This window comes from Procambarus clarkii, chromosome 87 (assembly GCF_040958095.1).
Source record: "Procambarus clarkii isolate CNS0578487 chromosome 87, FALCON_Pclarkii_2.0, whole genome shotgun sequence".
NCBI classification, from domain to species: Eukaryota; Metazoa; Arthropoda; class Malacostraca; order Decapoda; family Cambaridae; genus Procambarus; species Procambarus clarkii.
The window spans coordinates 1,353,736-1,381,303 of NC_091236.1; the positions used below are offsets into that span (position 1 = coordinate 1,353,736).

General features: G+C 41.6%; 1 long non-coding RNA gene across 1 annotated transcript in view; it reads left to right on the forward strand.

Moving 5' to 3' along the window:
• Positions 1-7,020: 7,020 nt before the first annotated feature.
• The window catches only part of LOC138358905 (uncharacterized), a 405,448-nt gene continuing 384,900 nt past the window's right edge, over positions 7,021-27,568 (forward strand). Inside the window, exon 1 of the long non-coding RNA XR_011225600.1 lies at positions 7,021-7,159. This is a non-coding gene — a long non-coding RNA (uncharacterized lncRNA). The remainder of the gene's footprint in view (positions 7,160-27,568) is intronic.

Here is a 27,568-nt window from a genome sequence, read left to right on the forward strand (position 1 = left end):
GTGAAGTCCATTTAAATTGAAAGTGGTGTTTCCTTGAACTAGGCAGGATTCAGGTATTTTATTGAAAGCGATCTCTCGGGTTGTTGTTTCCTTTCTTGGTGGGGTTGTGGCCCTGACCTGAGTTTGCTCCATGCCCTGTTAATCTGTGTCTCTAGGTGTGAGAGGGTTTCCTCTACTGCCTGTACTCGTTTGGGTTTTGTAGGGGGCCCAATCACAAAGGACAGGCCCCTACTCAAGAGGTCCCTCTCTATGGTGCTCAGAGAGACCTCGGATACCACCGATTTTTTTAGGGATTTTGCCCGTTTGATATTGGCCCGTTTGAGGTCTCGTTTTGCCCTCCTCCATAGTTCCACCCGGTGCCGTTTCCGGCGCCCTGTGTGGACACACTGTTCCTGCCCCTGCCCCTGCCCCTCCCAGGTTTGCCCCTCCCAGGTCTGCCCCTGCGGGGGGGTCTGGGCGGACCTTGAAAATTCTGGTTAGAGTATGGCCCGGGTTGTTGGGCATAGGGTTGAAAGTAGGGGTTGTGGGCATAGGGTAGGAACCCAGCTGGGGGTTGAGCATAAGGCCAGGGTGGAGGCTGCTGGAGGGCCTGGGCTGCCACCTCGGTTTGTGCTTGGCGTTGAGTAACCTTTGTCTGTAGTTGGGGTTGAGCTACCTGAGTCTGGGATTGAGATGTCGTTCTGCCAGGCTGTGTAGACTGCTGCCCCGGGTTTTTAGGTGGGGCTAAAGACTGTACCTGGGTTTGTTGGCTTGTACCAATCTCGTCGTCAGGGAATGTATGTCGAATTATGTCAACGTTTGAAGAGGATAAACAGCCTTGAAGACACACTTGCTACTCAACTTCTAGACCTCTGGGACATGTTCTCAGCCAGAGGATACCCAGAACGAGTAATAGCAACGGCTAAAAACAAACTAGACCTGAAGACGAGGTCAGAGCTCCTCATACAGGCCCCCACTCCAGACCCTCAGTCGAGATGGATCCTCCCATAGCTGTATTTTAACGACCTAGCAAGCCTTCTCCATAATGCCCAGACTGACATCTGGAACTGGCTGAGAAACACCTATGGGGACCACCCTTCTTGGCCCCCTGAGAATACCCCCTGGTTCCCTGGGTTGGAGCCACGAGGTTGAGAGGGCCCCACAACACAATACAATGATTTGTCATATGTTTCAAACATTCTTAAACCTATACTATTTGCTGATGATACTCCCTTTATCTATTCTGACACCACCACCACATATTAAATTATATTGTAAATAATGAATTAAATAAAGTCCACTCATGGATGTCAACCAACAAACTCACACTAGACATAGAAAAAACCTACTACATTTTATTTGAAAGTAAATCATCAAATCAAATTTAACTTCAGATAGACATTGTAAACATTAGCAGTAGAAATGAGGGAGAATTCCTTGACCTATACATAGACAAGGGACTGAACTTCAGCACCCATATAAAATACATAGCCAAAAATGTCTCAAAATCTGTCGGTATACTCACTAAAATCAGATATTATGTTCCCCATTCTGCTCTCCTCCCATTATAATATGCATTAATCTATCCCTATCTTACATACGGCATGTATGCATGGGGTTCAACCTCTACAAATTACCTGAAGCCCATCATCACCCATAAAAAATTTGCTATCAGAACTATAACAAACTCTATCGTCAGACAACACACAGCCCCCCTGTTTAAGTCCCTTAACATGCTAAACATACACTCACTCCACACATTTTCATTTGCTATTTACATGTACAAAACCTTGTTCCTAAATGCTAATCTTGATCTGAAACTTTTCCTTGATAGGTGTAATAGAACCCATGAGCACCACAGCAGAAAAAAATATCTCTTTGATACCCCCAGAGTCAGACTAAATCTGTGCAAACACTCCATGCAAATAAAAGGGCCCAGTCTTTGGAACTCACTCCCTGATGTATCTTGCACTACCCACTCCCTCAATATTAGTACTTAAGAGATACATCTTCACAATGTAATCACCTCTGTCAAATTATATTGTAGTTATATGCTGATATAGAACCTTGCTACAATGTACCTTTTCATCTTAATTGATATGTTAGATTAAGGACCTGCCCGAAATGGTACGCTTGTTAGTGGCTTTGCAAGAATGTAAAAATACCAATCTTATGTAATCTCATCAACCCATTTTAAACCTGAGGCAGAACATCATTCCCCCCAATATCATTCCTCTCTCTCTCTCTCTCTCTCTCTCTCTCTCTCTCTCTCTCTCTCTCTCTCTCTCTCTCTCTCTCTCTCTCTCTCTCTCTCTCTCTCTCTCTCTCTCTCTCTCTCCGTCTCTCTCTCTCTCTCTCTCTCTCTCTCTCTCTCTCTCTCTCTCTCTCTCTCTCTCTCTCTCTCTCTCTCTCTCTCTCTCTCTCTCTCTCTCTCTCTCTCTCCGTCTCTCTCTCTCTCTCTCTCTCTCTCTCTCTCTCTCTCTCTCTCTCTCTCTCTCTCTCTCTCTCTCTCTCTCTCTCTCTCTCTCTCTCTCTCTTTCTCTCTTTCTCTCCGTCTCTCTTTCTCTCCGTCTCTCTCTCTCTCTCTCTCTCTCTCTCTCTCTCTCTCTCTCTCTCTCTCTCTCTCTCTCTCTCTCTCTCTCTTTCTCTCTTTCTCTCTTTCTCTCCGTCTCTCTCTCTCTCTCTCTCTCTCTCTCTCTCTCTCTCTCTCTCTCTCTCTCTTTCTCTTTCTCTCTCTCTCTCTCTCTCTCTCTCTCTCTCTCTCTCTCTCTCTCTCTCTCTCTCTCTCTCTCTCCTATCTCTCCTATCTAAGGCAGGGGTATAAGATCCCAGCTTTATGGTCTGCGCCATTAAATGGGTCTCTCTTGCAAGACCAGTACTCCAACCACTATCTTTTGAAGCTCACAAGCAATCCAGCTTGGATCGCCCCATTGCAGACCAAGTAGCTGCAACATGTCTGGAAGCTGCAACACCGCCACATGACACTGCCCGACTTAGAGCGGTAACAGCTCCCCATGCAGGTGATTTCCTATTAACAACCCCAATGTCAGCCACTGACACACGTCTCACCGCAGGCCCTCCAAATTCCCGTGGCTCTCAGCCTCGCTGCCCCAATCCACACTAACACAGGTGTATTTGCGGATAGGCAGTGGCCAACAGATACAGATGGCATGGCCTTCTCTGCTAAAAGACAGGAGGATGGCATGCAAGACACAGCGAGGTTAATGACATTATTAAGAGGAGCCTCACCACAGCCGGTTGTCAAGCAGAGAGAGAACCTCGATACCTAATGCCCCACAACTCTGATGAGACTGTCGGCCACCAAGACGGGATCACGGTGAACCCCTGGAAGAATGGTAGACAGTTGGTGAGGGACTACACTTGCGTTTCAACTTTAGCCAACACCAATGTTGACTTCAGTGTTGCACAGACAAGAGGTGCTGCCAATCACCAGGAAGCAGCTAAGTTGCGTCTCCGTGGTGTAGTACCAGTCGCCGTGGTGTAGTGGTAAAACACTCGCCTGGCGTTCCGCGAGCACTTTGTCATGGGTTCGTATCCTGGCTGGGGAGGATTTGTTGGGCTCAAATCCTTAATTGTAGCCTCTGTTTAACGCAACAGTAAAATGTGTACTTGGTTGTAACAACGATTCTTCGCGGAGGGGATCGTATTCCAAGGACCTGCCCGAAACGCTACGCGTACTAGTGGCTGTACAAGAATGTAACAACTCTTGTAAATATATCTCAAAAAAAAATACAGAGATCTTGATCACCACTACAATTTTGGCCCCAGTGTCTCAGAGACACGTGTTGCCTGGGGTAAGAGTGCTGCTAGTTTTTTGTAGAAGGTTCTAAACTAATTACAACTAGAAACCCTAGAGCCGCCAGTTTCCACTTTCAGCATCTTAGTGTGGCAATCCAGAGAGGAACTGCTCACTGCATCCATGGTTCCTGCCCGCCATCTGAGGAACTGGAGGAACTCTACAACGTGTGACAAGTAACCTTGTACCCGGCATATAACCAATGTTGTAACCCTTTTGTGTATTTAACTTTTAAATAATATATACATATATATATATATATATATATATATATATATATATATATATATATATATATATATGTCGTACCTAGTAGCCAGAACGCACTTTTCAGCCTACAATGCAAGGCCCAATTTGCCTAATAAGCCAAATTTTCATGAATTAATTGTTTTTCGACTACCTAACCTACCTAACCTAACCTAACCTAACTTTTTCGGCTACCTAACCTAACCTAACCTATAAAGATAGGTTAGGTTAGGTTAGGTAGGGTTGGTTAGGTTCGGTCATATATCTACGTTAATTTTAACTCCAATAAAAAAAATTGACCTCATACACAATGAAATGGGTAGCTTTATCCTTTCATAAGAAAAAAATTAGAGAAAATATATTAATTCAGGAAAACTTGGCTTATTAGGCAAATCGGGCCTTGCATAGTAGGACGAGAAGTGCGTTCTGGCTACTAGGTACGACATATATATATATATATATATATATATGTCGTACCCTAGTAGCCAGAACGCACATCTCGGCCTACTATGCAAGGCCCGATTTGCCTAATAGGCCGAGTGATTTTCTTTATTTTCAATAAATTGTTTCTTATTAGTTTATTTTAAATAGTATTATTATATTATATTAAGAACATAAATTATTGATTTAGTTATGTTAGTTTAGGTTAGGTTAGGTTAGGTTAGGTTAGGTTAGGTTAGGTTAGGTTAGGTTTGGTTAGGTTAGGTTAGGTAGGGTTGGTTAGGTTAGGTTAGGTTAGGTTAGGTTAGGTTAGGTTGGGTTAGGTTAGGTTAGGTTTGGTTAGGTTAGGTTAGGTAGGGTTGGTTAGGTTAGGTTAGGTTAGGTTAGGTAGGGTTGGTTAGGTTAGGTTAGGTTAGGTTAGGTTAGGTTAGGTTAGGTTTGGTTTGGTTAGGTTAGGTTAGGTAGGGTTGGTTAGGTTCGGTCATATATCTACGTTAGTTTTAACTCAAATTTAAAAAAAATTAGCTGATACATAATGAAATAAATAGCTGTATCATTTCATAAGAAAAAAATGAGAAAAATATTGAAATTCTGGAAATCTTGGCTTATTACGCAAATCGGGTCTTGCATAGTAGACCAAGAACTGCGTTCTGGCTACGAGGTACAACATATATAAATATATATATATATATATATATATATATATATATATATATATATATATATATATATACATATATATATATATATATATATATATATATATATATATATATATATATATATATATATATATGTCGTACCTAGTAGCCAGAACGCACTTGTCAGCCTACTATGCAAGGCCCGATTTGCCTAATAAGCCAAGTTTTCCTGAATTAATAAATTTTCTCTAATTTTTTTCTTATGAAATGATAAACCTACCCATTTCATTATATATGATGTCATTTTTTTTATTGGAATTAAAATTAACGTAGATATATGACCGAACCTAACCAACCCTACCTAACCTAACCTAATCTATCTTTATAGGTTAGGTTAGGTTAGGTAGCCGAAAACGTTAGGTTAGGTTAGGTTAGGTAGGTTAGGTAGTCGAAAAACAAATAATTCATGAAAACTAGGCTTATTAGGCAAATTGGGCCTTGCATAGTAGGCTGAGAAGTGCGTTCTGGCTACTAGGTACGACATATATATATATATATATATATATATATATATATATATATATATATATATATGTCGTACCTAGTAGCCAGAACGCACTTCCCAGCCTACTATGCAAGGCCCGATTTGCCTAATAGGCCAAGTTTTCCTGAATTAATATATTTTCTCTAATTTTTTTCTTATGAAATGATAAAGCTACCCATTTCATTATGTTTGAGGTCAATTTTTTTTTATTGGAGTTAAAATTAATGTAGATATATGACCGAACCTAACCAACCCTACCTAACCTAACCTAACCTATCTTTATAGGTTAGGTTAGGTTTGGTAGCCGAAAAAGTTAGGTTAGGTTAGGTTAGGTAGGTTAGGTAGTCGAAAAACAATTATTTCATGAAAACTTGGCTTATTAGGCAAATCGAGCCTTGCATAGTAGGCGTAGAAGTGCGTTCTGGCTACTAGGTACGACATATATATATATATATATATATATATATATGTCGTACCTAGTAGCCAGAACGCACTTCTCAGCCTACTATTCAAGGCCCAATTTGCCTAATAAGCCAAGATTTCCTGAATTAATATATTTTCTCTAATTTTTTTCTTATCAAATGATAAAGCTACCCATTTCATTACGTATGAGGTCAATTTTTTTTATTGGAGTTAAAATTAACGTAGATATATGACCGAACCTAACCAACCCTACCTAACCTAACCTAACCTATATATATAGGTAAGGTTAGGTTAGGTAGCCAAAAAAAGCTAGGTTAGGTTAGGTTAGGTAGGTTAGGTAGACGAAAAAACATTAATTCATGAAAACTTGGCTTATTAGGCAAATCGGGCCTTGCATAGTAGGCTGAGAAGTGAGTTCTGGCTACTAGGTACGACATATATATATATATATATATATATATATATATATATATATATATATATATATATATATATATATATATATATATATATATATATAAATTTTGTATGCATATGAGGATGGGAAGCAGAGGCGAGGGGAGGGAGGCGTGTGGGTGGCCGGGGCGGAGTAACGGGCACACACACACACACACCTCAGTGTCCCCCCGACCTTTCTTACGCTCACTACACAGTGGTCGCTGGCTCCTGATCCCCTGTCACACACACCACAGGCAGCTCCAACACCTGCACGTCCACACCTGTGACCACAGGCAGCTCCAACACCTGCACGTCCACACCTGTGACCACAGGCAGCTCCAACACCTGCACGTCCACACCTGTGACCACAGGCAGCTCCAACACCTGCACGTCCACACCTGTGACCACAGGCAGCTCCAACACCTGCACGTCCACACCTGTGACCACAGGCAGCTCCAACACCTGCACGTCCACACCTGTGACCACAGGCAGCTCCAACACCTGCACGTCCACACCTGTGACCACAGGCAGCTCCAACACCTGCACGTCCACACCTGGCCAGCTGTGACCATGATGCGGATCATAAAGATACTACTTGTTCTAAGCTTCTCTCTCAGCGTTCACTGCAGGGTGAGTTTTAATTGTTGTTTGTTTGTTTATTTGTGTATTATATCATTGTGTAGCACAAACCAACTGATGCAGGAAATGTATGAATGGTAAGAGTGAATGCACTGACATGTATAAGAGAAGCGTCATCAATGCATATGTAGTTCGTGCAATACTCTAGTTCGTGCAATTACTCAATGCAATCGAGTAATGCTCTTCTCGGCAGCTCTTGCACGACGAACTTGAACGAATCCTCCAAATTGTTGTGAACAATTATTACAGCAATACAGAATTCGACGAAATCGTAAGTAAGAAGCTAGGCTGCCAGCTGACTGAGGATAATCAGGCCCCAGGGGGTGAAAAGTCGACCCCCATAGGGAAGACATTATAGTGTATTATTGAAATACATTTACTCGGGCATACAAAAAGGACGAGAAAATGATACGAGATGTAATTGACAGGAATTGCAAGCCTTGCAAACGTAAAGATTCGTCGTGTCATTTATTATAACAACCCTCTTACATCTTCCCTCATTATGAGAAATAACATCCCTGCCGCCTCTGACACACTGAGGTGTATTAATGTTGTGGATCAACACAAATACAACTTTGCAGACTGTGCGCTCCGAGATATATGCTCCATTGGACATACCGAGAATACACTGAGTAGACGTCTTACACTTCATCTGCAAGGCGGAGGTATTAAGCAACATCGGTTTCAATACCACAATACTATCTTGAATCGCCATGACATAGTGAAAGATACGACAGTAATCACATGCTCCGACGATCGTAGGAGGCTTCGTGTACTTGAGGGTGTGTCTATTCGAGAGCTGACACTGGTAATCAACATCCAGATGAATTCGACTTCAAGTATACAGCTGTTAGATGGTCTTCCATAGAAGACCCAGAGGGAAGATGGAAGACCTCGCGGACAGCTAGAACCCGGAGACAGGTAACAATTATCTCACTCTACCCTTCTCCGCTCCCTACGATTAAGGAGGTTAGGTGTATCGTAGAGTGAAGTATACCCCACACTTATAAATGTCTAGACTTTCCGTCAATGCTCAGAATACCTGTGTCAGTTCAACGGTGTATTCCTCAAGATGTCACATTGCTGATGAAACGTCGAACAATCAAAATGGAAAGATTAAGTGATCTAGTGTTTCTTCACCCTCCAGATGGTAGAAGATACACAAATAGAAGATTCAAACACAAGACAGAACACGAAACAATGGGTATTGAATGGAAGTAATTGTAGAAAGCCTATCGGTCCATATTTTTTGATGCTTCTATATTGGAGCGGAGTCTTGAAGTGGGTAGAATATAGTTGTGCATTAATTGGCTGTTGATTGCTGGTGTTGACTTCTTGATGTGCAGTGCCTCGCAGACGTCAAGCCGTCTGCTATCGCTGTATCTATCGAGTATTCGATAGATACAGCGATAGCAGACGGCTTGATCTACTTTATTGTATATGTATATATATATATATATATATATATATATTTATATATATATATATATATATATATATGTATATATATATATATATATATATATATATATATATATATATATATATATATATATATATATATATATATACACATATACAATAAAGTAGATATAAAGCATTAGACGTTTGGGCAGTTCTTATACTATAAGCATGTTGGGACATACGTAATTGTAAGGATTTTCCTGTTTGTCCAAGGTACACTGACTCACAATCATTGCAGGGAATCGAATACACACAACCTGCTGTACCAGGATACCACGTGCCAGTTTCTCTCCTTCTCCTCTCTCTACCCTTCTCTTAAGCCTTTTGTTACTAAAATTCGTTCTGCTTTAGTGAAATCTCATTCCTTAAAACTTCGCCTCCGTTTTCTTCGAAAATGCCTCAGTGAACAAGTGCTACCCCGTTCATTATTACCCAACAGCGTTCTTAAATTGTCAGATCGGCCGTTTGATGAGATACCCCGCATAGTGCTTATGAAAAACATCGATTTACTTAAATTTGAAGTTCGTGAATATTTTAAAGTGGTGGATAACTGTAGTAGGCCTTTCTCCAAGCCATTCCGCCTGAATGAAACCGCTGTTTGATGGATTATTGTTACACTACTTTGAGGTCTGCCTGCAGAAAGGTGAGTACTAAACTTGATTTAAAATTGAAGAGACTTATACAACAAAGTAACTGGAATAAACACTCCAACCGGGATTTTGTTATCAACCTCTCGGATAGACAACTTGATAACAACACGATTACTGCATTAGGATATGGCCTGAGCTTTGCCACGTCTAACGGGACAGTTAATTTTGTAGATATTGCCAAAGGTTTCAGCAATCTTGAAAAGTATAGTGATGTCTCAGTTGAAGATATTAATGTGTGCAAAGGTATGATGTATGGTGTTTTACTTAACAATTCTGTTCCTAATTGTCCAAGTCGATTTGTTCATGCGTTCAAAAATCTCAAAAAAGATAATTCATTACATATTACCAAGGCTGATAAGTCAAATGCAGTAGTTATTATGAATAAAGATGACTATGTTGGAAAAATGGAGTTACTTTTGGAAGACAGGGATACTTACCTATTGGTTAACAGAGATCCTACTGAAAAAGTGATCGCACATTTTAACAAAACTCTCAAAACTGTGTGCGAAGGCGATAAAGAGTTGATTTCTAGGCTAACAAGTCGATCTCCCTCTCTACCTTACATGTATGGTCTTATAAAAACCCATAAACCTCATAATCCAGTTAGACCGATTATTAGTTCAGTTACTTCGGCGGCTTATAAACGTTCTAAGTGGTTGTTCAAAGTTTTGTCCCCTATCGTTGGTACTATGTCTAACTCGCACTTAACTAACAATGTAGACTTAATTAATAAGCTATCCACACTAAATTTGAATTTTGATTTTAAACTAGTAAGTTTTGACGTGACTGCTTTATTCACTAAAGTACCTGTTGATGATTTGTTAGAATACCTACGTGAGGAACTGCCTAAATATAATTTGAGCTTATGTATAAAAGACAATTATTTCAGTTTCAATGGAAAAATTTTCAAACAAACATTTGGAATGGCAATGGGCTATCCCCTATCCCCAATTTTGAGCAAGTTGTATATGGAGTTCTACGAAACAAAAATCTTATTCAAGATTATCACCTCTAATGTAGTCTGGTTTAGGTATGTCGACGATATTTTGTGCTTATGGCCGAGTGACCAAGACCAAGTTGTTTTTCTTAATGAACTTAATTCTTTGGTACCTTCAATAAAATTCACATGTGAAAATAAGGAGAATGGTACTCTTCCGTTTTTGGACATTATGATTCATAGAGTCAATAGAAGATTCAAATTTAATGTGTGTAGAAAACCTAGCAACGTGGGGTCGTTTGTTCATTATTATTCGAATCATCATAGTAAAGTTAAACAGGCAGTATTTTCAGGTATGTTTCTTCGAGGTTTGAGGGTATGCAGTACTGAGTTTTTTGATGAAGAGGTAGCTAAAATATATGAAATTGGGAAGAGTTTACAGTACCCTAAGATGTTTTTGGATTGTTCGTTTGGGCAAGCTAAACGTACGTTTTATAATAATGTCTCCAAAGCGAAACCAGAAATTAAAAACTCATTGGTGGTACCTTTTGCGATGGAATTTGAGAAACTTTCCCCAGTTTTTAAGAACCTTAATATCATATTGGTGTTCACTAATAATACGATCAAGTCTACTTTAATAAAAAAAAAAACTCCCCTGGTACAGCAGGTTGTGTATATTCGATTCCCTGCAATGATTGTGAGTCAGTGTACCTTGGACAAGCAGGAAAATCCTTACAATTACATATGTCCCAACATGCTTATAGTATAAGAACTGCCCAAACGTCTAATGCTTTATATCTACATACAAGTTTGTGTGATCACACTATTAATTAGGATGGGGCGAAAAGCATTACCAATTGCAATGGCTTTGTGGAACGGAATTTAAGTGAGTCTGCCCTAATTAGTCAATGTCCCAATCTTCTCAATGTTAGTACTGGTATGTACAAACTTGACCCAGTTTTAAGTTACAATATTACACAACAGTTTAAGAAAAAAACTATGATAGTTACATTGTCTCATAACCATAATATATTAATATTTTACGTAGGTTCAATGAGGCTTTTTCTTTAATCTTTTATTTTTACCGCTTAAATCCTTCTGACCACTCTAAGCTAATCTATATCTTTTTCTGGTTAATTCTTTCCCAAGGTAAGGTGGTGGATGGTGGTAAGGATCTAGTGTCTGCCTCCACTCTTCCTTTGTGATTTCTTTCAGTCAGGTGTTGACAAAGGCCCAGATCGGCCGAAACGTTCATCTCTCTTTCCCATTTCTCTGTGGATTTTCCGCACACACACACACACACACACACACACACACACACACACACACACACACACACACACACACACACACACACACACTCACACACACACACACACACACACACACACACACACACACACACGCACACACACACACACACACACACACACACACACACACACACACACACACACTTGTGGTCACTTGTCTGACCACAAGTCACCTGTGGTCACACACACACACACACGATGGTCACTTGTCTTGTGACCATCGTGTTGGGTGGACGTGGGTTGGGAGCTCCTGGATCACTCGTGGAGTGGGAGGGGTACTCAGGAAACTTCGAAGTGAAAAAGACTATAAGTGAATGTACAAGTGAATGAAAAAACCTTGGGTTTTGACCTGAGCCATAAGGTAGTGAAGAAAAACAGTTTAATTAGCGTAATTCAAAATAGTTGAGGAAATACTGTGCAGTGTGAAACCAGACCTCACCGACCTCTGACCGCGTGACCTCACCTCGGCAGCAACCCTTATATCATCACGTGGGACGACGATTGGAGATTCACTCACCTATTGTGTTAGCAGATTGTGCAAGGTATTGAGGAGCGCCTTTTTGGCTAGATTGTTACTGCAATGACTAGAAGGGGTTCAAGGTCAATCACCAGCAGGGATGAGGAGGAGGACAGATTTATAGACAAATTAATAGGGAAATTTGTAGAGAGAAGGAGTGATTGGTTGGAGGATCTAATCCAGGGGATTAAAAGTGAGGTATTTCAGCAAATACAGGATGCGGTAGAGAGGCAGAAACAAGAACTTATGCTCTATGTTCAGGAAGAGATTAGGAAGGGAAGAGAGGACTGGGAGAGGGAATGTGCTCGTATCACAAACGAATTAGGAAGGTTTAGCAGCATGGCTAAGGATAGAGTGGGATTAGTGGGAGATGGGTTAGTGACTGCGGTTGGGATGGGGAATCCCCAGGGGACAGGCTACCAGCATGACAATGAATTCCTGAGGAGACGGTCTATTATAATACATGGATTATTCGAATCTAGGGCACCAACAAGACAAGAGAGAATAGAAACAGAAAATTACGAATTGCACGAGATATTGAGGTGTATTGGAGCAGAGATGGCAGAACGCGAGGTGGATATCAATCGACGGGTTGGACCTTACAATTGTACCAAGAAGAGACCTGTTCTGGTGCAATTCTCCAATGAGGAGGCAGTGGAGTACATAATGAGGAGCAAGCATTTACTCAGAGGAAGTGAAACCCATTACAATGTGTTTATAGAGAGGTTTATGACGAAAGATGAGCAAACAGCCCACAAAAATAGATGGCAACAACGACAACGTACTAACCTCCCAGGTAATCTCACCTCCCAGGTCACATCCCAGGTCACCTCCCAGGTCACCTCCCAGGTCACCTCCCAGGTCACCTCCCAGGTCGCATCCTCCCCAACTCAGCCCTCCTATACATCCCCCCTGCCTCAGCCTCCCAAAACCCCCCTGTCCCTTCCACATTTGCACCTCCACAACGATTCCCCTGCCCCTGCTACATCACACTTGTCAGCGACCCCAGTGGGTCAAGCCATGCCCTCCCCAAACCCACCTTCCCAGCCCCCCTCCCCAAATACCCCTTCCCACTCCCCTGCCCCTTCTACCCCATTGACTTCAATTCCATCTACTCCATCCCAGCTTCCACTGCACCCCTCTTCCACTCACCCCCAAACCCCACCCAACCCTCACCCCTCCTATGCACCTCCAGCCCACATTTAACCCCCTCACCTTGTGACCCCCTAACACCTTCCCCCATCTCCCTCTTCCCCTCTTCTACCCCAAAACCCTCACCTACCCCCGATTCCCCCCTATCTAATATACCCTCTCTTCCACTCCCAGCACCCATGCTCCATTCTCATCTCACCTCAGTATCCCTCTTCCCCCCAACCTCTCAACCTCTATCTGACTCTCAGTCTCACTCTATTTCTCAACCCCCCTATGCTATTCAGACCCCTAACTTTCAGACCCATTATGCCCTTCTTACCCCCCTAGATGCCCAGACCCCATTTGCCTACCAGGCACTCCCAGGCACCCCCCTAGCACCCCCCCACTCGCCCCCACAGCCCCCACTTGCCCCCCAGACACCCCCCAGTTCCCCCCAGACCCCTGGTGAAAGGGGGAACTCTGACACCCGAGTTTCCAAGAAGAGTCTCAAGGTTTGGTACACCAATGCTGATGGGGTAGCCAATAAAGCAGAAGAGATAAAAGAAAGAGTTAGTGAGGCAGACCCAGACATAGTGGCAATAGTGGAAACTAAAATAAATGGCATGATCTCGGATGCAATCTTTCCAGAGGGGTACCAGGTGATAAGAAAAGAAAGGACACAGAGAAAGGGAGGTGGAGTGGCACTACTAATAAAGCGGAAATGGAAGTTTGATGAGCTGGAAAATCCGGGTACCAATGAAAGCACAAGCTTCATACATGGAACCCTGACAGTGGATGGGAAGAAGATTGTAATCTTGATACTCTACAATCCCCCACCAAACAGTAGAAGGCCCAGGCAGGAGTACGAGGACAGCAACAAGACATGTATGGATGAACTGCAGAGGGCAGCAACTTTAGCGCATAGAATGAGAGCGAAGCTGCTGGTCATGGGGGACCTAAATCACGGAGAGATAGATTGGGAAACGAGGAATCCCCATGGCGGGGAGGAGACCTGGGGAGCGAAGCTGGTAGACGTTATTGACAGGAATTTCCTAACACAGCATGTGAAAGAAGATACTAGGGAAAGAGGAGGGGATACGCCCAGCCTATTAGATCTCATTATCACTCAGAATGTAGAAGACATCGAGCAGTTGGAACATGAAATACCACTAGGAGCTAGTGACCATTGTGTCCTAGCCTTTGACTACATGATGGAGCTTAAAATTGTGACCAAAGGACAAGAGGTCCGGGAAAGGAGACTTGATTACAGAAAAGGGGACTACAGAGGGATAAGGGACTACCTGGGAGAAGTGCAGTGGGAGGAAGAACTTAGAGGAAAAACAGTGCAAGGTATGATGACCCAAGTCATATTGAAATGCAAGGAGGCTGAAGATAGATTTATTCCAACAATAAAGAAAAAAAGCAGGAGGGAATATAATAACCCATGGTTTAATAGACAGTGTCAGGAAGCAAAGGTGAGAAGCAGGAGGGAGTGGAGGAAGTACAGAAGACAAAGGACAGAGGACAACAGGATTAGATGTAACAGAGCTAGGAATGATTACATTAACATAAGACGAGTGTCGGAAAGAAATTATGAGAACGATATTGCAGTCAAAGCGAAAAAGCAACCAAAATTACTACATAGCCATATAAGAAGGAAGATGTCGGTAAATGACCAAGTGACAAGACTGAGGAAAACAGAAGGGGCATATACAGAAAGCGACAAGGAAATCTGCGAGGTACTGAATGCAAAATTCCATGGAGTGTTCACTACCGAGCCTGAGCAGCTCCCATTGTTAGAAGAGATTACCCAAGATGAAAGACTATCAGATATAGAGGTGACAGCAGAGGATGTAATGAAACAGTTGACAACACTGGATGCAAATAAAGCTGTTGGACCAGACAAAGTATCACCGTGGATACTTAAAGAGGCAGCGCAGGCTCTCAGCGTGCCTCTGGCAATGATCTTCAATGAGTCACTTATGTCGGGAGAATTGCCCAGTTGCTGGAAGGAGGCAAATGTCGTACCGATTTTCAAAAAGGGGGATAGGGAGGAGGCACTTAACTACAGACCCGTATCACTGACAAGCATCCCCTGCAAAATACTTGAAAGAATAATTAGGCTAAGACTTGTTGAGCACCTGGAGAGCATTGGGTTTGTAAACAAGCACCAACATGGGTTCTGGACAGGGAAATCATGCCTAACAAACCTTTTAGAATTCTATGATAAAGTAACAAGGATAAGGCAGGACAGAGAAGGCTGGGCAGACTGCATATTTCTTGACTGCCAAAAGGCCTTTGATACGGTACCGCACATGAGACTGCTATACAAACTTGAGAGGCAGGCAGGAGTAAGCGGAAAGGCCCTAGTATGGGTGAAGAACTACCTAACAGGAAGGAGCCAGAGGGTAATGGTAAGGGGCGAAAAGTCGGACTGGCGAACAGTAACAAGTGGAGTACCTCAAGGATCGGTGCTGGGACCAATCCTCTTTCTAATTTACGTAAATGATATGTTTACAGGAGTGGAATCATACATGTCAATGTTTGCAGATGACGCAAAATTAATGAGAAGAGTTGTGACAGACGAGGATTGTAGGATCCTCCAAGAGGACTTACACAGGCTGCAGAGATGGTCAGAGAAATGGCTACTGGAGTTTAACACCAGTAAATGTAAAGTTATGGAAATGGGATCAGGTGACAGGAGACCAAAGGGACAGTACACAATGAAGGGGAACAGCCTACCTGTAACGATTCGAGAAAGAGACCTGGGAGTGGATGTGACACCCAATCTAACTCCTGAGGCACATATAAATAGGATAACGACAGCAGCGTACTCTACACTGGCGAAAATTAGAACTTCATTCAGAAACCTAAATGAGGAAGCTTTTAGGGCGCTTTACACTGCCTACGTGAGACCCGTCTTAGAGTATGCCGCGCCATCATGGAGCCCCCACCTGAAGAAACACATAAAGAAACTGGAGAAGGTTCAGAGGTTTGCGACGAGGCTTGTCCCAGAGCTACGAGGGATGGGATATGAAGAGCGGCTGAAGGAACTGAACCTTACGACACTAGAGAAAAGAAGGGAGAGAGGAGATATGATAGGGACATATAAAATACTCAGGGGAATTGACAAAGTGGAAATAGATCAAATGTTCACACGTAATAATAACAGAACGAGGGGACATGGGTGGAAACTGGAAACTCAGATGAGTCACAGAGATGTTAGGAAGTTTTCTTTTAGCGTGAGAGTAGTAGAAAAATGGAATGCACTTGGGGAACAGGTTGTGGAAGCAAATACTATTCATACTTTTAAAACTAGGTATGATAGGGAAATGGGACAGGAGTCATTGCTGTAAACAACCGATAGCTAGAAAGGCGGGATCCAAGAGTCAATGCTCGATCCTGCAAGCACATATAGGTGAGTACATATAGGTGAGTACACACACATATATATATAATGTACATATATATATATGTATATACATATATATATATATACATATATATATATAAATATATATATATAATATATATATATATATATATATATATATATATATATATATATATATATATATATATATATACATACATATATATATATATATATATATATATATATATATATATATATAAAATAGGGGTGGGGTAATAGGGGTAACATATAAAAATAATAGGGGTGGTAGGAGAGGAAAAGATTAAAGTATTCAGTGAGAATCCACAAGGTCTTCTCTGAACACTAATTATTTTCTTCTTCGAGGATGTGGGTCCCTTTAATTATACCAGTGGTGGTACCCTATATATATATATATATATATATATATATATATATATATATATATATATATATATATATATATATATATATATATATATATATATATATATATATATATATATATATATATATGTTGTTAAGTATGACCGAAAATGTAAGATTAATAATTCTTTTAAGAAAATTAAATAATTATTTAAAAGAAATTCTTTTCCACAGCTCATATAAACGGAGGAAAGGGTCCTGAAAGATATTGTTGATAGGAACGTTATCCCTACAGACAAAAATCAGAAAATACAAATGACGATTTAATACAAAACCAAAACAAAACGGCCAACCTACTCATGAAAAACTCTCCAGACACAAAGTAGAACGCTTTGAAAGAGACCAACGTCGTCTATGCCTTCAAATGCCCTCTTGGGGACTGTAAGCCTCAAAGAAGTCAGTATATAGGCAAGACAACAACATCTCTTTCTAGGCGTTTAACGATGCATAAGCAACAGGGCTCCATTAATGAACATATAATCTCTTCCCACAACCAAACCATCACCAGAGAAATCTTAGCAAACAACACAGAAATCATCGATAGATACAGCGATAGCAGGCGGCTCGACATCTGCGAGGCATTACACATCAAGAAGTCGACACCAGCAATCAACAGCCAATTAATGCACAACTATATTCTACCCACTTCAAAACTCCGAACCAATATAGAAGCATCAACAGGAAGTATGGGCCAATAGGCCCATTGCAGTTACTTCCATTCTTATGCTCTCATATGCAATTAATACCCATAGTTTCGTGTTCTGTCTTACATTTGTCACAAGTTTGTTTACCTCATCCAAAACTGTTGCACCATATCACCTCACCCAAATTTGAGTATATGTATGACGAATTAGCGTATTTACAAGTTACAGTTGTGTGTGTGTGTAAACTAAAGTCTTTGAAAATGTAATAAGTTATTACGAAACGCGTTCAAGCGTCGCGTCAGACTAGAAATAAAAATGAATTTTTGAGAATTAATTTTTCAACTACCATCGACAGTGAAAAGAAACATTAGAAATATTGAGAAAATTCGTGTTTGAATGATTAATCTTACCTTTTCGGTCATATTTAACAACATATGTTTACAAGAAAGACTGCTACCAAAATATACATACATACATATATATATATATATATATGTATATATATATATGTATATATATATATATGTCGTATATATATGTATATATATATATGTATATATATATATATGCACTTCTCAGCCTACTATTCAAGGCCCGATTTGCCTAATAAGCCAGGTTTTCCTGAATTAATATATTTTCTCTAATTTTTTTCTTATGAAATGATAAAGCTACCCATTTCATTATGTATGAGGTCAATTTTTTTTATTGGAGTTAAAATTAACGTAGATATATGACCGAACCTAACCAACCCTACCTAACCTAACCTAACCTATCTTTATAGGTTAGGTTAGGTTAGGTGGCCGAAAAAGTTAGGTTAGGTTAGGTTAGGTAGGTTAGGTAGTCGAAAAACAATTAATTCATGAAAACTTGGCTTATTAGGCAAATCGGGCCTTGAATAGTAGGCAGAGAAGTGCGTTCTGGCTACTAGGTACGACATATATATATATATATATATATATATATATATATATATATATATATATATATATATATATATATATACATATATATATATATATATATATATATATATATATATATATATATATATATATATATATATATATTGTGTGTATGTATCTGTATGTACTCACCTCATTCACCTAATTGTGCTTGCGGGGGTTGAGCTCTGACTCTTTGGTCCCGCCTCTCAACTGTCAATCAACTGATGTACAGATTCCTGAGCCTACTGGGCTCTATCATATCTCCATTTGAAACTGTGTATGGAGTCAGCCTCCACCACATCACTGCCTAATGCATTCCTATCTGTTAACTACTCTGACACTGAAAATATTCTTTCTAACGTCCCTGTGGCTCATTTGGGTACTCAGTTTCCACTTGTGTCCCCTTGTTCGCGTACCACCCGTATTAAACAGTTTATCTCTCTCTACCCTGTCAATTCCTCTGAGAATTTTGTAGATAGTGATCATGTCTCCTCTTACTCCTCTGTCTTCTAGTGTCGTGAGGTGCATTTCTCGTAGCCTTTCTTCGTAACTCATGCCTCTTAGTTCTGGGACTAGTCTAGTGGCAAATCTCTGAACTTTTTCAAGCTTCGCCTTGTGCTGGACAATTAAGGTAAGGGTTCCATGCTGGGGCCGCATACTCCAGGATTGGTCCTACATATGTGGTATACAAGGTTCTGAAGGATTCCTTACACAGGTTCTTGATGGCTGTTCTGATGTTAGCGAGCCTTGCATACGCTGCTGATGATATTCTTTTTATGTGGACTTCAGAAGACAGGTTTGGTGTGATATCAACTCCTTGATCCTTCTCTCTGTCTGTTTCATGAAGGACTTCATCTCCTATTCTGCATCCTGTGTCTGGCTTCCTGTTTCAACTGCCTAGTTTCATTACCTTGCATTTACTCGGGGTTGAACTTTAGTAGCCATTTGTTGAACCATTCATGCAGTCTGTCTAGGTCATCTATACTTATACTGTCTTATACTGTCTTATACTGTCTTCCTCCGTCTTAATCCTCCTCATAATTTTTGCATCATCAGCAAACAATGAGAGGAATGATTCTATAACATCTGGAAGATCATTTACATATATAAGAAACAGTATGGGGCCAAGGACTGAATCCTGCGGTATCCCACTGGTGACGTCTCGCCAATCTGATACCACACCCCGCACAGTGACTCGCTGCCTTCTGTAACTTAGGTACTCCCTTATTCAATGGAGTACCTTCCCTTTCACTCCTGCCTGCACCTCCAGTTTTCGCACTCGTCTCTGGTGTGGCACTGTGTCCAAGGCTTTCTGGCAATTAAAAAATATGCAGTCTGCCCACCCCTCTCTTTCTTGTCTGATTCTTGTTGCCTGATCGTAGAATTCAATCAATCCTAGTGAGGCATCACTTGTCATCCCTAAAAGTTTAGTGTAGTTTAGTTCACTTATTATGCACCCCATACCCATCTTGTGGGCGGCAGTGGAAAGGGTTACAGAGGCACATAATGGGCTCAGGGACTGAACCCCATAATTCATTTAGCTAAGTAAGTTACAATCTTGATGAACTAGTTACAAAATTCAGTATAAGTCGTCACATCAACAATGTGTTCGAGATCGACCACAAGTACAGGTTCTAAATTAAGCAACTGCATCCCTGAAACCATGTTGGTGTTGTGACACAAAGTTCCTTCCCTCCAGATGTTCGACTAGCTTCTCGTATGTGTATTCACCTAGTTGTGTATGTGTATGTGTGTAATTACCTAAGTGTAATTACCTAAGTGTAGTTACAGGATGAGAGCTACGCTCGTGGTGTCCCGTCTTCCCAGCACTCTTTGTCATATAACGCTTTGAAACTACTGACGGTCTTGGCCTCCACCACCTTCTCACCTAACTTGTTCCAACCGTCTACCACTGTTTGCGAAAGTGAATTTTCTTATATTTCTTCGGCATCTGTGTTTAGCTACTTTAAATCTATGACCTCTTGTTCTTAAAGTTCCAGATCTCATTAAATCTTCCCTATCGATTTTATCAATTACTGTTACTATTTTGTATGTAGTGATCATTTCACCTCGTTTTCTTTTGTCTTCTCGTTTTAGCATATTTAATGCCTCTAACCTCTCCTCGTAGCTCTTGCCCTTCAGTTCTGGGAGCCACTTAGTAGCATGTCTTTGCACCTTTTCCAGTTTGTTGATGTGCTTCTTAAGATATGGGCAGGTTATCTTGAGGTTATCTTGAGATGATTTCGGGGTTTTTTTTTTTTTTTAGTGTCCCCGCGGCCCGGTCCTCGACCAGGCCTCCACCCCCAGGAAGCAGCCCGTGACAGCTGACTAACACCCAGGTACCTATTTTACTGCTAGGTAACAGGGGCATAGGGTGAAATAAACTCTGCCCAATGTTTCTCGCCGGCGCCTGGGATCGAACCCAGGACCACAGGATCACAAGTTCAGCGTGCTGTCCGCTCGGCCGACCGGCTCACACAACCGCTGCATATTCTAGCTTTGGCCTAACAAAAATCGTGAACAATTTCTTTAGTATATCGCCATCCATGCATTTAAAAGCAATTCTGTAGTTATAAAGCGTGGCATAGGCTCCTCGCACAATATTCTTTATGTGCTCCTCAGGTGATAGTTTTCTATCTAGAACCACCCCTAGATCTCTTTCTTTGTCAGAATTATTTAAAGATTTCTCACATAATATATAGGTTGTGTGGGGTCTATGTGTATGTGTGTGTGTGTGTACTCACCTAGTTGTACTCACCTAGTAGTGCTTGCGGGGGTTGAGCTCTGGTTCTTTGGTCCCGCCTCTCAACCGTCAATCAACAGGTGTACAGGTTCCTGAGCCTATTGGGCTCTATCATATCTACACTTGAAACTGTGTATGGAGTCAGCCTCCACCACATCACTTCCTAATGCATTCCATTTGTCAACCACTCTGACACTAAAAAAGTTCTTTCTAATATCTCTGTGGCTCATTTGGGCACTCAGTTTCCACCTGTGTCCCCTGGTGCGTGCGCCCCTTGTGTTAAACAGCCTGTCTTTATCAACCCTGTCGATTCCCTTGAGAATCTTGAATGTGGTGATCATGTCCCCCCTAACTCTTCTGTCTTCCAACGAAGTGAGGTTTAATTCCCGTAGTCTTTCCTCGTAGCTCATACCTCTCAGTTCGGGTACTAGTCTGGTGGCAAATTTTTGAACCTTTTCCAGTTTAGTCTTATGCTTGACTAGATATGGACTCCATGCTGGAGCCGCATACTCCAGGATTGGTCTGACATATGTGGTGTATAATGTTCTGAAAGATTCCTTACACAAGTTTCTAAAGGCCGTTCTTATGTTAGCCAACCTGGCATATGCTGCTGATGTTATCCTCTTGATATGAGCTTCAGGGGACAGGTCTGGCGTGATATCAACCCCCAGGTCTTTCTCTCTCTCTGACTCTTGAAGTATTTCATCTCCTAAATGGTACCTTGTATCTGGTCTCCTGCTTCCTACCCCTAACTTCATTACATTACATTTGCTTGGGTTAAACTCTAACAGCCATTTGTTTGACCATTCCTGCAGCTTGTCCAGGTCTTCTTGAAGCCTCAAACTGTCCTCCTCTGTCTTAATCCTTCTCATAATTTTGGCGTCGTCAGCAAACATTGAGAGGAATGAGTCTATACCCTCATGGAGATCATTTACGTATATCAGAAACAGGATAGGTCCAAGTAATATTGGACCTATGTATGTGTGTGTGTGTATGCAAAGAACCACATTGAGAAATTATTGATTGCTGAACGTGTTTTGGGACGCCTTCCTCAGAACAAGTTAGACGGAGACACACACACACACACTTGCTCTGAGGAAGGACAAACTGGTTGAAAACTCGTTCAACTTTCTACACATTGTTCAGTGTGGTTTTTGCACATACTTGGATCAGTGTTTTTGTGGTCGTCCTTTACCCCGGGTCTCCTCACCCCCTCTCATCACTCTTCCACCCCCTCTCCCTCTCTCCTCCCCTCTCCCTCTCTCCTCCCCTCTCCCACATCTCCTACCCTCTCCACCTTCCTCCTTCAGTATTCCTCCCCCATCACGGGTTGTCCCAGTGTGGTGATTCACCACCTGTTACGTCACGGGTTGACGTAAACCTGTGACGTAGTACTGGGGAAACACCACATTTGTTATGATTCCTGAGACTTAGATCCCATGAGCACCACACCAGAAACAAATACAGTTTTGATATTCCTAGAATACGACTTAAACTAGAAATGCTCTACAAATCAAGGGGCCCAGAATGTGGAATGACCTTCCCAACCATGTTAAAGACTGTACCTCTCTCAACCAGTTTAAGATAAAAACGAAGCACTACCTTATAAATTCCCTGTAACCTACCTTACCCCTCTATTGTCAACCATGTCTGTTTTTTTAAACAACGCTGTTTGTCGACCTAATTGTATTTGTGCTGCTTTTTTAGCCATGTTCTCCCCTTTTTTATTTTTATTTGTTCTCAACATATTTTATACTTTAAACTCAATTAGTATTAAGTTTTAGTCTTTAATGTTTTTCCTGCCCAAAACGCTTTGCGTAATAGTGGCTTTAGGCATTGTATGTACTAGCTCTATCTATAAATCTATCAATTTTTGTAAAATCACTTGTATGTATGTACCTTACCTGAATAAACATTTATTTATTTATTTATTATTTACTTGTTTCAGTGAGTCCAATTACATCCGGGTTCACTTCTTGTGCTCTTTCCCTTAGTTCACTTGCCTTGCTTGTAATCCCATCTTTGTTTGTGTACATCACCTTGAAGCTGACTCTCTTCTGAACATCCTCAGTTTCAGTTGATTCCACTGAAGTAGGGAAACAGGAAAGGTCTGGGACGGGAGGGCCTAGGAAGGGGGACCTGGGGGATCCAGTGGTGTGTGTACTCACGTAATTGTACTCACCTAATTGTGCTTGCGGGGGTTGAGCTTTGGCTCTTTGGTCCCGCCTCTCAACTGTCAATCAACTGGTATACAGATTCCTGAGCCTACTGGGCTCTATCATGTCTACATTTGAAACTGTGTATGGAGTCAGCCTCCACCACATCACTGCCTAATGCGTTCCATTTACTAACTACTCTGACACTGAAAAAGTTCTTTCTAATGTCTCTGTGGCTCATTTGGGTACTCTGCTTCCACCTGTGTCCCCTTGTTCGCGTCCCTCCAGTGTTGAATAGTTCATCCTTGTTTACCCGGTCGATTCCCCTGAGGATTTTGTAGGTTGTGATCATGTCCCCCCTTACTCTTCTGTCTTCCAGTGTCGTAAGGTGCATTTCCCGCAGCCTTTCCTCATAACTCATGTGTGTGTGTGTGTGTGTGTGTGTGTGTGTGTGTGTGTGTGTGTGTGTGTGTGTGTGTGTGTGTGTGTGTGTGTGTGTATGTGTGTGTGTGTGTGTGTGTGTGTGTGTTTACTAGTTGTGTTTTTACTAGTTGTGTTTTTGCGGGGGTTGAGCTTTGCTCTTTCGGCCCGCCTCTCAACTGTCAATCAACTGTTTACTAACTACTTTTTTTTTTTTTTTTTCTTTTTTTTTTTTTTTTAATTTCCCACTCCACACACACACACCCCAGGAAGCAGCCCGTGACAGCTGACTAACTTCCAGGTACCTATTTACTGCTAGGTAACAGGGGCACTTAGGGTGAAAGAAACAATTTGCCCATTCGCCACAGAATTACGAGTCCTGCGCGCTATCCACCAGGCTACGAGGCCCCTCGTGTGTGTGTGTGTGTGTGTGTGTGTGTGTGTGTGTGTGTGTGTATTCACCTAGTTGTATTCACTTAGTTGTGCTTCCGGGGGTTGAACTCTGCTCTTTCGGCCCGCCTCTCAACTGTCAATCAACTGTTTCTACTACTACCATTTTTTCCCCATACCCAACACACACACACACACACACACACACACACACACACACACACACACACACACACACACACACACACACACACACACACAAACACACACAAGGGACTACCTGGGAGATGTGCAGTGGGAGGAAGAACTTAGAGGAAAAACAGTGCAAGGTATGATGAACCAAGTCATATTGAAATGCAAGGAGGCTGAAGAGAGATTTATTCCAACAATAAAGGAAAAAAGCAGGAGGGAATATAATAACCCATGGTTTAGTAGACAGTGTAAGGAAGCAAAGGTGAGAAGCAGGAGGGAGTGGAGGAAGTACAGAAGACAAAGGACAGAGGACAACAGGATTAGATGTAACAGAGCTAGGAATGATTACATTAACATAAGACGAGTGTCGGAAAGAAATTATGAGAATGATATTGCAGTCAAAGCGAAAAAGCAACCTAAATTACTACATAGCCATATAAGAAGGAAGATGTCGGTAAATGACCAAGTGACAAGACTGAGGAAAACAGAAGGGGCATATACAGAAAGCGACAAGGAAATCTGCGAGGTACTGAATGCAAATTTCCATGGAGTGTTCACAACTGAGCCTGAGCAGCTCCCATTGTTAGAAGCGATTACCCTAGATGAAAGACCCTAGATATAGAGGTGACAGCAGAGGAGGTAATGAGACAGTTGACAACACCGAATGCAAATAAAGCTGTTGGACCAGACAAAGTATCATCGTGGATACTTAAAGAGGCAGCGCAGGCTCTCAGCGTGCCTCTGGCAATGATCTTTAATGAGTCACTTATGTCGGGAGAATTGCCCAGTTGCTGGAAGGAGGCAAATGTCGTACCGATTTTCAAGAAAGGTGATAGGGAGGAGGCACTTAACTACAGAACCGTATCACTGACAAGCATCCCCTGCAAAATACTTGAAGGAATAATTAGGCTAAGACTTGTTGAGCACCTGGAGAGCATTGGGTTTGTAAACAAGCACCAACATGGGTTCTGGACAGGGAAATCATGCCTAACAAACCTTTTAGAATTCTATGATAAAGTAAGAAGGATAAGGCAGGACAGAGAAGGCTGGGCAGACTGCATATTTCTTAACTGCCAAAAGGCCTTTGATACAGTACCGCACATGAGACTGCTATACAAACTTGAGAGGCAGGCAGGAGTAAGCGGAAAGGCCCTAGTATGGGTGAAGAACTACCTAACAGGAAGGAGCCAGAGGGTAATGGTAAGGGGCGAGAAGTCGGACTGGCGAACAGTAACAAGTGGAGTACCTCAAGCATCGGTGCTGGAACCAATCCTCTTTCTAATTTACGTAAATGATTTGTTTACAGGAGTGGAATCATACATGTCAATGTTTGCGGATGACGCAAAATTAATGAGAAGAGTTGTGACAGACGAGGATTGTAGGATCCTCCAAGAAGACTTAAACAGGTTGCAGAGATGGTCAGGGAAATGGCTACTGGAGTTTAACACCAGTAAATGTAAAGTTATGGAAATGGGATCAGGTGATAGGAGACCAAAGGGACAGTACACAATGAAGGGGAACAGCCTACCTGTAACGATTCGAGAAAGAGACCTGGGAGTGGATGTGACACCTAATCTAACTCCTGAGGCACATATAAATAGGACAACGACAGCAGCGTACTCTACACTAGCGAAAATTAGAACTTCATTCAGAAACCTAAATGAGGAGGCTTTTAGGGCGCTTTACACTGCCTTCGTGAGACCCGTCTTAAAGTATGCCGCGCCATCATGGAGCCCCCACCTGAAGAAACACATAAAGAAACTGGAGAAGGTTCAGAGGTTTGCGACGAGGCTTGTCCCAGAGTTACGAGAGATGGGATATGAAGAGCGTCTGAAGGAACTGAACCTTACGACACTAGAGAAAAGAAGGGAGAGAGGAGATATGATAGGGACATATAAAATACTCAGGGGAATTGACAAAGTGGAAATAGATGAAATGTTCACACGTAATAATAACAGAACGAGGGGACTTGGGTGGAAACTGGAAACTCAGATGACTCACAGAGATGTTTGGAAGTTTTCTTTTAGCGTGGGAGTAGTGGAAAAATGAAATGCACTTGGGGAACAGGTTGTGGAAGCAAATACTATTCATACTTTTAAAACTAGGTATGATAGGGAAATGGGACAGGAGTCATTGCTGTAAACAACCGATAGCTGGAAAGGCGGGATCCAAGAGGCAATGCTCGATCCTGCAAGCACAAATAGGTGAGTACAAATAGGTGAGTACACACACACACACACACACACACACACACACACACACACACACACACACACACACACACACACACACACACACACACACTGTAAATTTGTAGACCTCATCCTGGAAACATTCTTGTATCAACATGTTAAACAAGCTACGAGGATGAAGGAAGGGGACGTTCCCTCCATGCTAGATTTGATATTTACCAGGAAGGAGGAAGAGATATTTGACATTCAGTACCTTCCTCCCTTAGGTAAAAGTGACCATGTCTTTTTGGGGAATAAAGTATGCAATGCGTTATAATCTGGAAGAAAATATGAAGGTTGATGCAATTGAAAAACCTGACTTTAGGAGAGGACATTATGGCAACCTTAGAAAATTTTTTAATGAGCATAATTGGACAGACTTCTTGCTAGGCAAGGAAGTGAATGAGATGTATGTCAAGTTTTGTGAAATATATGATAAAGGCACAAAAAAATTTGTACCAAAACAGAGATGCAGAACTAGGAAACAGGATTGGTTCAACAGAAAGTGCGAGAGGGCCAGAGACCAAAAGACACAAAAATGGAATCAATACAGGAAGAGGCCGAACCCCCAAACATACCAGCGATACAAAGATGCGAGAAACAACTACACGGCAGTGAGGAGAGAGGCAGAAAGAAATTTTGAAAAAGGGATTGCGGACACATGTAAAACAGAACCAGGTCTATTCTATAAATTCATAAACAACAAATTGCAAATTGTAAAGGATAATATTCAAAGGTTGAAAATGGGAAATAGATTCACGGAAAATGAAAAGGAAATGTGTGAAACATTAAACGAAAAGTTCCAAAGTGTGTTTGTACAAAATTAAATCTTCAGGGAACCAGATACA